This window comes from Xenopus laevis, chromosome 5L, assembly GCF_017654675.1.
Source record: "Xenopus laevis strain J_2021 chromosome 5L, Xenopus_laevis_v10.1, whole genome shotgun sequence".
In the NCBI taxonomy this organism is placed as follows: Eukaryota; Metazoa; Chordata; class Amphibia; order Anura; family Pipidae; genus Xenopus; species Xenopus laevis.
Window position 1 is genome coordinate 77,829,841 of NC_054379.1, and position 10,284 is coordinate 77,840,124.

The following is a 10,284-nucleotide window of genomic DNA, read 5'->3' on the forward strand; positions in this document are numbered from 1 at the left end:
CCTCTCCTGAGGCAGAAAAGAGCTTTTAGATATTATATTATTCAACTTTGGCCCGAACAACAATTCACCCTCAAAGGGGAGCGTACATAGATTAAACTTGGAGGGGGTATCTGCTTGCCAATGCTTCAGCCACAGTATTCTTCAGGCTGCCACTGCATATCCCATATTTCTGGCTGCAAATTTCAGGACATCCAACGATGCCTCTGTGATAAAATCAATGGCCACTTTCATGTCGTCGACCAAGTGAACTACGTTACTCTTATCCATTCCACTTTGCAGTTCTGTCTCCAACTCTTGCAGCCAGATCTTGGACGCCTTTGCCACACATGTCACTGCCACAATTGGTTTACAGAGCAACCCCGAAACCGAACAAGTTTCCTTTAACACTGTATCTTGCCTTCTTTCAACTGGGTCTTTGAGTGAAACTCCCTCATCCACAGACAGTGTGGTCTTACGCGCTACCCGTGTGATAGCAGCATCCACTTTAGGAGGGCTTGTCCAATGGCTCACATCCCCCTCAGCATACGGGTACATTTTTTTAAAATGCCTCGGCACTGAATATTTCTTATCCGGAACTGCCCATTCATCCTTAATGATATATTTCAAAACTTCATGTACTGGAAAAGATAATGCTCTTTTCTCTGAAGCTTTAAACATCTTATCCTGTTTTTTTCCTGTTCTGCATCCTCCAGTTCCAAAACTTTTCTCACTGCTCTAATCAGTGGTTCAACTAGGTCGGTGTCATATGCAGAATCTTCATCAATCTTCATCCGAACAGCGTCGGTCGACCTGATTGGATGGTGTGGATGATGTGACACTGTGGGTGACGTGCCGCATTCCGACGAGTACCCGGACTCTCCTTCCCTGGCTGCTGCTCTGGCAACGGATCCGTGTGGGGGACTTTTGTGCAGGAAAGATCCCTGCATATCCTATTCCAGGAGTTGGACGTCAACAAGTGCTTTGGGTGCATCGCACTGAGCTGGAGCTGAGGGTGAACAGTCTGCTGGGGGCCGGGATATACCAAGTGCTCATAGGGGTGCATAAGAGAGCAGCATTGACTAGGATGCATGTATAAATGTTATATTTTACATCACTGGTTGCTATTGGCTAGGCCACTCCAGAAGGTCATGGCTTGATGGTCTTAAAGGGAAACTCCACCCAAAAACTTTAAGTAGTGATTATATTTAACTTCATACTTATTACAAACTTGAAGTGTTTTGGAAAGCTGCTTAGAAGTCTTTTGCCTTTCATTTATGCAAAAAAAAGCAGTTTTTAGTCAGAAATTCTATTTGATTTACTAAAACCGTTTGTTTTCCTTTATTGTGCATTTCCTCCCTGTTCTGTAGGACCTGCTGTCTGTCTGTCTCTCCCCTCTGACCCACCATGGTATCTGTTACTTGCAGCTGTCTAAAACTAGGCTCATCCATGTATCCCTGTAGGTGCAAATCCTATTTCTAGCCAGTGTTGTGTAACTATGTGTGTGTTACTGTAGTTGTGTGTTAGTGTGTGTGTTACTATATTGTCTGTGTTCGTGTGTGTGTGTTAGTATGTGTGTTAGTGTGTATGTGTTACTGTGTGTGTGTAACTGTGTTTGTGTTTTGCACTACAACTTTATACATCACCTTAGTAGGGACTGCCATACAGCTCTCCCTGCCCATTTAAAGTGATACGACTTATTTACAATTTGTAAAATGAATATGGTAATTAGGGGGTGCGGCCACAAAAATGGGCGTGGTCACAAAAATTTTTGCCTCGCGTAACATTTCCAAAATGTTGGGAGGTATGTATGGCAATCAGCGATTGTCATTTACTTCAGTGTCCTGTTTGGATTTACTAATTTGGAAATCCAGACTTTTCACCCGGGCAGCCCTTCCAAAAACCGGGATGTCCGGGTGAAATCTGGACAGGTGGCAACCCTAGATCAGTCCCACGTCTCTGGCTAAAACTATTATGTAGTAGTTGAACTATAGCTAAGTACATTGTTAAGAGACTGCTAAAAGCTAACTGGTGCAAGATTACAGCTAGGAGGAGACATTGGAGCCTAACAATCATATACATAACTTATAACTGACTGAGAGTTTTTCAGACATTATTGAAGGAATATTAGACCTATTATAATGATGGGTTAGGCTGCAAGATGATGTGTGACAAACTGGCTGGTAGTGGATTAAATGATTGTGCTGTGTTAGTTCAGGCTAAACAGCCAGACAAGCACAGTAACTTCTGGACTCAGTGGCGTAACTAGATATTACTGGGCCTCACAGCAAATTATTTTTCAGGCCCCCAAAATGTTTAGAGGTTGACTTGTTTTACCAATATTTATTGAAACTGTATATGAATTAGGGCCTCATGGGGCCCCTATACCTCCATACACTATATACTATACACCCCTGCAGGGTCTGTAGTTACACCCCTGCTTCTGCTAAATTTATTACAACATGGCAGGTAGGTGTGGCCTGCCCCATTATTGCTCTCAGCTTAGACAGGAAGAGGAACAGGAATGAATCATAAAACAATGGCAAAACAGCAGGAATGCCCTTAACCAAAATGGCAACACAAGCAGGTTACTACAATAAGAATAGCCATATCACCTAAAATCACCTGATCATATTTATGTTTTGCATACATCTCTTTCTCTACAATCATTATAAGTGCAGCATTATATTTCTCAGCCATTTGTAAGAACTTCCAATTATGAACCCGTAGTGTTTAACAGCAGCCCTTTTAGGAAATGTTTGTTCATGTTTATTACAATGCAGCAGAGGGGACATTAGAGGGCGCCCTCTATAGCAGGCCAGATACTATGCCTTAGGGTAAGGCCACACGAGGAGACTCGGGGAGATTTTGTCGCCTGGCGACTAATCGCCTCGCCTTTTGAGCGACTATCTCCCTGAACTGCCTCAGCGTTTTTCCCCATAGGCTACAATGAAAAGTCGCCTGCGCTAATGCACACGCAGCGATGCGTTTTCAATAGTTGCCCAAAGTTGCCTCAGTGAGGCAATTTCAGGCGACTATAGAAAACGCATCGCCGCGTGTGCATTAGCGCAGGCGACTTTTCATTGTAGCCTATGGGGAAAAACGCTGAGGCAGTTCAGGAAGATAGTTGCTCAAAAGACGAGGCGATTAGTCGCCAGGCGACAAAATCTCCCTGAATCTCCTCGTGTGGACTAGCCCTTAGGGATGATGCAGCCATGTGGAGCAGAGCTGGTAACTTCTCATCTTGTTTGTTATATGGCAATAAGCTTTGTTCTTATTGGTTCAGGATTGTGACTGACAGGGTTGCTTCACAGAATGGATATTTTATCTGTTTTGTGAAACCGAGCTTTCATTTTGTGGAAAGAATGAATCCTGTACTATAAAATCTTGCTTTCTGTCACAAATATCTATTTTGTCATTCAAATCTAGCTTGGCATGCACTAGTTAGTTACACTATTATATATTATGTCCAAGTTTTTTTTACATTATTCATTCCGTAAGTAACTTTGCACATAAGTGTGTCCGTTACATGGAGGTTATACATTTGTGCGACAGATTGCTTGTTAAAATGTACAGAATGGAGTTTGTGATATAATGACATCCTTTTGTGTACTTATCAGATTTTGTTCTCATTCTTTAATAGAAATAAGTATTTTGTATATTTTTTTTATCTGTGTATGGTCACAAATACTCATATAACACGAGAGACATTAATTCTGTGTATTAGGGATAGTTTTGTATACAGAATGTATTTGGGACAAACAGAACCCTATAGAATAAAAGCACTACCGGTATGAAACTGAACAATTTATTTGGAGGGCACCATTCATATTTAGAAACGTTTATTATACAGTAATGTACATTTACAAGTAAATACAATCACTTGGGAGTGCCTAACATTTGGCACCCCCATGTGGTTAACGACTGGGAGAAAGATAGTATGTTGACTAATTTATACAGAAAGACTGTTGATAAAAATAGCGTGTTACGCTTTGACAGCTTTCATCCTCCTAACACAATGTCAGGCCTTCCTAAAAGCCAATTAATGCGATGTAAGTGCATAACCTCAAACAATGATAACTAGGGATGTAGCGAACACCGGCAAAAAATGCGAACGGTTCGCGAACCGTTCGCGAGCTTCGAACACCCGCAAAATCGTTCGATTCGAACGTTTGAAGGATTTTCATCGTTCGATCGAAGGATTTTCATTCGAATCGAACGGTCGAGGGATTTTAATCGTTCGAACGAATGGAAATCGTTCGAACGAATGGAAATCGTTCGATTTTAGCGGTCGAATGGTCGCGAACTCAAATTGCGAACGTTCCCAAACGTTCGCGAACATTAGGCGGACGCGAACGGTCGAAGTTCGCGCGAACTGTTCGCTACATCCCTAATGATAACTATTTGGGTAGTAAAGAGAAGATCTTAGGCATGTTTAGAAAGAAAGACTACCCTAGGTTTATATAATAGAAAGCAGAGAAGGAAATAGATAGGCTATCACAGGAAACATTGTTGGTCAGTAAGAAAAAGGATAAAACGTGCCAAAGGATACATTTTGTTGCCACCTTTTATATTCACTCTAAAAGGGTAAGAAAAGTGGTCAGAAAGTACTGGCCTATATTAATGAATGATCCCACTTCTTCTAGGTGTAAGGATTTCCCCCTGTTTGCTTATAAGAGAGGCAAACATGTAATTGACTATCTGGTCCACTTGGACATGCATCCCCGAAAAACAGTAAAACAAATATTTTTGGGGAAACCAGTTGTGGTCACCTTTCCCTGTTTGTCATGCCAGAACTGTGATAGTATCATAAGGTGACACAGTATTACATCCAACACAGGGAACCCAAATTAAACTACGGGGTACCATACCTGTATGTAGAAGAATGTAATAAACTACCGTGTGGTAAGGGATATGTAGGTAAAACCAACAGAATGATAAAGGTGCGATTAAATGAACATCGCAGCTCTATCCAGAATGCACACTCTAAAATGACCTCTGGCAACCAAAATTGGACAGAGTGTAAACATAATGTTGCACAATTGCCCTGGCAAGTGCTGGAAGAGGTGAAATCAGATTATGTTAACATTGATAAAAACTTTTGCAATGAGAGTGTTTCTGTATCTGGAAGCTTGGTACTTTAGCCCCTAAAGGATTGAATGAAAGTTGGGGTTTAAACTGCTTCCTGTAACTGGACCTTCAACTGTTTTCTGTAATTAGATTTCCAAAGAATTAACATGCACATATTTTTCTTGCAGCTATTGAAAGAGAAAGATACAATTCTTCAATGTACAAGTGAGATAGAGACACCCTCCTTCTATGTGTATCCTAATCAGTGAGTAACTACTAGTAACTAGATTATAATATTGTTTGTATATATGTAATATAATGGATATGATACACGTGGTTTGACTATGGTTTTTCACAGAATGGACAATTATCGGTAACCAGAAAACAAACAAAAATGTTTTTTCTAAAACTTTATATGCTCAGAGTAAAATGTTGTGAGAAAAATATCAACGTGGACTTTATTTGAAAAATGGACATTAAAGGAGAAGGAAAGGGTAAAACTAATTAAGCCTTATCAGAAAGGTCCGCCTAAATATACCAGTAAACCCTCAAAGTAGTGCTGCTCTGAGCCCTCTGTCAAAAGAAACACTGTAATTTTTTCCTTCTATTGTGTACACATGGGCTTCTGTATCAGACTTCCTGTCTTCAGTTTAAACCTCATTGCCCCGGCGTGAGCATGCTCAGTTTGCTCATCTTCCCCCCCTCCCTTCTCTGCTGTAATCTGAGCCCAGAGCTATAAGTGAGCAGGGAGAAATTCAGGCAGGAAGTGATGTCACACCAAGCTAATACTGCAGCTGCTATCCTAAACAAACAGAGAGCTTCTAAAGCTTCTTTTACGTTTGTTGGATTCGTTTTTCCTACAAGACAGAAGAAGAAAGCAAAGATCTAACTGGTTGTTATACTGTAGATAACTGCACTTTTACTGCACTGCCTTTTAGAAGCAATGCTGCATTCCAGTGTAATAGCAGATGAAAAATGGAGATTAGCCTGATGCAGCTTGCATGCATTTTACCAATGTGGGCAACTGTTTTGCTGAATCACTCACAAGGTACAGCAGCAATTTTAATGAAATGCATGTGCAAATGATGTATGTTGTAGCTACAGTGCTTAGTATGTGTTTAATTAGTTGTATATCAGTTGCATGCATAGGTGAAGCACACAATGGATACCCTGGAACTAACATCTACTCAAGGTAGGTATTGTGTCCTTGGACCCTTACATTTGAGCCTTGTGTACAATATATTAAAGCAGGCTAATTGGCACATTGATGCTACGTGTAAAGAGTGTGTATAGGTGTACAGTAAGTACCTATATGAAATACATTTTAGGTACCATTTCGGGCTTTGCATTTGTGTTTCCTTCCATAAACAAGTGTTCTATTGGTTTTAACCTTTCAAGGAACTAGTTTAATGTGTCATTAAAACAAATAGTTAACAGAAGGGAAACAGGCTTGGTGTTGTTACATAAGAATTACTTCCCATATTAGAATGCAAAAAAATTTTTATTATGTAACACATTATAATATCCAGGAACCATAGGAGTGTCCATGAAATTATCTGACTAATACTAGGAGTGACTGAGTGCCAGTGTTATGAGAAACTCTTCATACGTTAATCTCTTTTCACAGTTTTACTTGTGAATCAGCTTTTCATTTATATAATCATATTTTATAATCCATAGAAGTCACATTTTCCTTCTCCAATGCGAGTTGCAATATAATTTGAAACAAGAAATTATGTCGATTTTTTAACTTTAAAGGGTAGATTTATCAAGGGTCGAATTTCGAATAAAAAAAACTTCGAAATTCGAATAAAAAAAGACAGAATGAAATGTATTTATGTACTCATACGAATCGAGGTAACAGTGGATTCTATCGAATTTGATTCAAAGTTTTTTCTAAAAAAACCTTTGATTTTTCAAAGTCCACCAATTGACTCCAATTAGGTTCTAGGAGGTCCCCCATAGGCTAAAACAGCAGGTTTCAGATGGTGAATGGTCGAAGTCTAATTTTAAAGAGACAGTACACGATATTCGTATTTCCACATTTTTTTCAAATTCTAATAGAATTTGCACTATTCCCTAGTCAAAGTACACAAATAATAGCTCGAAATTCACATTTCACTTTAACCCTTGATAAATCTGCCCCTTAATGTTGTGGGGTCAGACCATTTACCATCTACCCTTTTCTAATCTTTGCATAAGGCTGTTGCAATAATTCATAATAGGAGTTGCTGGGATCTATGGAAAATAATTACCCTAACTTTGCACAAGGGTGTTCCTTAGTAAATGATTTACTGAAAAAAAATTTATACAGTATATGTGGTGATATACCCTACCAATGGAACTGATGTAGGATTGAAATTCATATGTATAAATTGAGTTACAAACAGATAATATACATATAATATATATATACAAAATATATTGATAATGGGTTGAGTGCAGAGGACTCTTGTATTTGTCTATATGTATTTTGTGGTCACAGCCTCATTGCACCCCCGCCTAATGGTTTTAAAAAATAGTGGTGAGCGCAACTTTCCCTTGTTTGTTATAGTTCTACAAGAGCAGTGACCAGCTCCATGTTGTAGCTCCCACCCTCTCCAACTATAGTCAGGTGATCCCACTGGTGTCTAATAAAAGGGCAGCCAAGTTTGGGAGTTTTACTTTGAAAGCAGCTAGTAAGTTGCAGGTAAAACTTAGTCCCTTTGTAAAACGTATAATTAAGCAATTGAATTCTTAATGAATCAGATGAAAATTGAGCATAGGACTGGCCAGATATGGGATTACTTTGACGTAGTTGGCCAGCTTAAATATATTGCAATATATGGACAAACAATCCCTGTTTTGTTTAAAGGGTAAGGCATTTTTCAGTAGCAGTATGCACAAAATGTCTCTGTCTTAAATATATTGATAATGGTTGAGTGCAGAGGACCTCTTGTATTTGTCTATATATATATATATATATATATATATATATATATAAAGCACTGCATATCTTGACAGCGCTATATAAATAAATGATGATATATAGGAGACACTGTGAGATTGAAATAAATTATTAAATTCTTTGGAAAATGGAGTGCTGGTCCTTTCTACAATTTTATATACAGTATATATATAGTGAATAAAGTACCCCCTCTTGTAAATTATAAGGATATTATAAGTTACCGAGGAGTACAGGTGGTACTTTATTTATTATAGTACACAAGTTTCAGTGAGTCATGTGACAGAAATGACATCACTACTCACCGTTTATAACTGATGACATCAGTACTCACCATTCATTAGGATATAATTTACAAGATATTCATGGGTTTTGTGTATTTTATATATAGTTTGTTGCCTCCACAAATATTTGTTTTTTAATTGGTAAAGTAATTCTAAATCTGTGTAATTTACTATAAATCCATGGCCTATATTAAGTTTCCAGACTATTTAAAATTTTCATGAGTTTGTACTCCCACACTTTTCTTTCATTTGTCCATTTTGAAAAAAAAAAATCTCTGTTGTTAAGAGCAATTTCAAAATGGACAAACTCTTAGCACAACGCTGATCCAGGAACTGTTCCAACTGTCATGTTGGAGTCAGAAAGGAGTCAAACTGGAGAGCCTTCTGATGGGATTTGCCATCTTCCTCTAGATAAAGAGCATTTAGTCAGGTTTCGTGAAAACAGCCCTAACCACATCCTAAATAATGTAAAAAAAGAGCAAAGTGAAACCTGCCTAAATGCTCCTTGATCTAGAGCAGGGGTCCCCAACCTTTTTTACCCATGAGCCACATTCAAAAATAAAAAGATTTGGGGAGCAACACAAGCATGCAATTCCAGGCCTACAAGCCTGGAATTCAAAAATAATTTCCTGCTTTGAGGCCACTGAGAGCAACATCCATGTAATAAAAGAAACTCACCCTGGTGGTCTAGGGGTGTGCCATGGACGCCCGCCGCGCCATCGGCGGGGATGGCCGCCGTGCCGCTCCTCTCTCTGCTCTGTCGTTGCTCCTTAGGGCACGTGCGCCCGCATCTCGTCTTCTTTATAGACGTGCTGGCGTGATGACATCAGCGAGCAGAGGCGCGCAATGCCGCGAAATTCAAACGCTCAAAAGGGGATTTTGGCTTGTAGATCATTGCCCGTGATAGGAATTTGTTCCTGGAGCTTACTGAGCGTTAGCTATCCTGTTTTGAACCTGTTTTGATTCCTGTTGTGACCCCTGCCTGGCTTTTTGACTATTCTGACCTCTGGATCCTGACCTTTGCCTGAATACCGACTACTCCTTCTGCTTAACCCTTCTGATTGACTTCCTGGTTTGACCCTTGCCTGCCTGACTATGTTTACTCTCTGCCTGTCCCAACCCAGCCTGATCTGACTACTCTATTGCCTAACGCCTTGAACTACGACCTTCAGCCCAAAGACTCTCGCTAACAGTCGTGCCACTCTGCCTATCCAGAACATCTGGCCTTGCACCTCTCGTTTAAGTCCTGGTGGCATCCAAGTAGCTGAGGACTCCTCCCGAGGCCAAAGGCGGTCACACTACAGGTGAAGCACGAGCCAAGACCAGGGTGCTTGGCATTTGTTCTGGTGTTGGGTGCCGACTGTGACAATCCAAAGGGTTGGTGATCAACTTGTTGCTCGCGAGCTATTGGTTGGGGATCACTGATCTAGAGGAAGGTGGCTAAGAGTTTTTTCAGTAACCTTGTATTTTTTCCCTTTTAACAATAGACATCCAATCATTTAATCAGAAATCAGAGTGCTATCCTTTCAGTTTCTTTTCTGACAAATAGAAGTTTCTTGGCCTGTGTATAAGTGCATGCCGAGAAAGAGCTCCTACACTCTGCTTTTCGTTGTGTCTGGACCCAGAGTTCCCTGCGATGATCTGGGTGCAGACATGGAGTGGTTTTTGGCATGGAAATGCGTGTGCCAGTAGCCAAAGTGTGCTCTGGGGGCTGTTCACAGGATGGAATATGTATCTCCATATCCTGAAATTGCCCACCTCGAGGTAGACACATTGGTGAATGATCTTTTGATGTATGGCCAGCTTAAACTATTGTGTAATATATCAATATTATATACAATATTATATAGGTAAAGGATAATAAATGAGGGCTGAACCACATGATAGTGTTTATATAGTATAGAGAGCAATAGAGAGCTATGAGGATCTTAGACATGATAAATGAAAAAAAAGGTTATAGAAGTTAGATGAGAATGAGGGGAAAATAGAATGGAATAGTTGGATTATTGG